The following is a 2,927-nucleotide window of genomic DNA, read 5'->3' as shown; positions in this document are numbered from 1 at the left end:
ACACAGTGGCAGAAACTTTAATGAGTAAAATTTGATAGAAACAAATAAAATCTTACTAATTAACCATTTATTCTAAAATACAACTGGAAAACAGTTTGTCTTCATTAAAATGATTTTAGTGAAATGAAAATAAATATTCAAGTAATTGACAATCATTGGACTATGATTTTTAGTTGTGCTGACAATGTGGTGTCCACAAACCATGTGTGACTATTTAAATTTAAAATAAAAATAGATAATTAATAAAATAAAATTAAGTTGGCCATTGATGTTCTACATGGCAGTAGCTACATTTAAATTGTCCACTAGCAATGTGTGACTATGACTACCACACTGAACAATATTGAGTACTGAATATTCCCATTGTCTAATAAAACCCTACAAGCACTGCTCTGAAGAATATTGACGAAGGTACTAAGTGAACATACAGGATTCTACTCTGAGCACTATTTGATCAGACATCTTCAAAATGTCCTCAGTGTCAAAATATTAGCAGCAAAATGTTCCAAACCCAATTTTCTATTTCTTACTTAAGACAACTTTGGTTAAATGAAAGATCAACTTACTTAATAATTTTCACATTGTACAAATGTGTTTATAATTTGTGCTTTTCTTCAAAAGAATCAACTTAGATAATTATAAATTTACCTTTTCCTTGGTTTGCCAATTCATTAATTTCTGATTTTTATCTTTATTGCTTGACATGTAACCATTAATTCAAACCATAGTAAAATTAATCAAATCCCAATATAGCTTTTCACCTTTTCTTGTGGACTTGGAACAGTGTTGAAACTTGCCATGACTGCTGAGGTGCTAAAGTTTTCTCCTTATGTTTTGAATATTTAAAAATTTATTTTGATACTGTATCATTGTTAGCATTAACATCTCCCAGAATCGTAATTTTGCTTTTAAAAATGTTTTTTGATTGCTCAGGCAAGCACGGCAGCTCCAGGGGAAGAACCACCAGCATTTCCTGAGATCCATGCCACGTTGGAACTTAGGGCACTGGGAAACCAAGCAACCAGCTCACCTCCCTGGTACGCGGCTGTGAGCCTAGAATCGAGCATCCCATTCTCTCCCCTACCCCGTTAGCAAATGGGAGTCAGAGATCTGAACATCTCTTGGGAGGCTGACCATATACAATATAGCAAATATGGCCATTTTCTTCTATCTTCCGTTTTAAGGCAAATTTTGTTATCACTGTTTTACTTTGTTCTGATTAATTGTATTGCTCTGTTCGATATTCTGTTTCTTTAAGTTCTAAAATGTTCTGTATTTGGTTTGATTTGGCTATATCTGATTGAAAGAACAACTATTGTGAAGATAATGATATATACTATGGCACCTATTACTGTTATCCCAGTAACCAGTTGTGATGTTCTGTACCAATTTCACTGTACTGTCTCAATTGGCTATGTTCTAGCTATGTTCTGTTGTACTTCACTACCTTTAAAATAAAAAAAAAAGTGTTGCAAACTTACATGAAAGTTAAAAAGAAGGAAAAAGAATGTAACAACATATGCCAACAGTTTCAAAATTTTTGTATAGTTTACCTTTCTTTTTTTATTTTCTTTTCTCCTAAAATATTTCAAAGCAAATGCTAGACTTATAACCATTGCACTCTCAAAATATAGCTATTTGATTCATAATAATAATGCTACTTACACACTTAAAAAGACATGTGATTCCTCGTTATCTGCAAATACTTAAACCAAATGGAAACTTCTCTGATTACCTTGAGTATATCTTTTTTTAGTTGCTTTGTTCAAATTGGAAAGCAAGCAAACCTCTATACTGTATTTAATGTTTTCTAACATATATGCAATTGAGGGTACCTTCTCACTGTTTTTAAACACATTTTTTGGAGGGGAAAAAAACCTTGGATTAGTTTTATACAATGTCAATATTTTGATTTATTATTTTCTTCTTGAGATGTCATTTAGCTTATTCCTCTGTCTTCATATATAGAAATATATAATTCTATATTTATATATATAGAAATATATCTATATCTATATTTCATATATAGAAATATATATTTCTTCATATACAGAAATAAGCTTTCAACCTTAATTGGATGCAAGTTCAAGTATATTGGCATAATTCCTATATAAGTGGTTTGTGTCCTTTATACATACTGGAGCCACATAATGTGTGTCCCCTATAGTGACACCAGTCTGACCGGTGGGTTAAAGTGGTAATAGACTGATCTTCCAACACTTGACTGCTATTGTCAAACTCTGTGTTAACCTTCTAGCAAAAGATTTCATTTATGATAAACTTTTCCCCAGCAGTTATTTCATTAGGGCTTGCAAAATTATGAGTACCTAATTTTGCCACTCAATTCATTTTTACTAGTTGAATTACTCTATAAAAGATACTTTCTCTTACCAGTTAGTTGTCCTGAAATATAGGACATACAAGAAAAACACGACAAAGAATTTCTTTCCTTTATTGGCCAATTTCCAGAATATGGAGTTGATGCCCTTGTTACAACTAAGGGTGACTGCATATAAATCATGTTTTGGGTATCATAAATTCACAGAGTTTTACATATTTAATATGTTTCAATAAATTTTTGGCTTCTATATCCATTTTTGTTCAAGATTTTTGTGAAAAAAAATTTAAATGTAAAGACAATTTGGAAAAATTCCAAATTTGGAAATTTGGAAAATTCTACCATGAATATTTTAGCATATTTGCTTTATACCTGTTATGATTTACATCATAAATAGCCCTCCCACAAAAGCCCATGTACCAAAGGCTTGCTCACCAACCTGTGATGTTCTTGGAAGACAGTGTAACATTTCAGAGGCAGGGTCTGGCAGGAGGAAGTTAGGTCATTAAAGAAATGCCTTGAAAGGGACACTGGGACCCACGGCCTTTCTTTCTCATTCTCTGTTTCCCTAAAGCAAACAGCTTTGCTT

This window comes from Cavia porcellus, unplaced genomic scaffold (assembly GCF_034190915.1).
Source record: "Cavia porcellus strain 051 isolate PalLab524CR breed Dunkin Hartley unplaced genomic scaffold, mCavPor4.1 scaffold_23, whole genome shotgun sequence".
In the NCBI taxonomy this organism is placed as follows: Eukaryota; Metazoa; Chordata; class Mammalia; order Rodentia; family Caviidae; genus Cavia; species Cavia porcellus.
The sequence above is the reverse complement of the archived record's forward strand: the minus strand, read 5'-3'. Positions refer to the sequence as shown.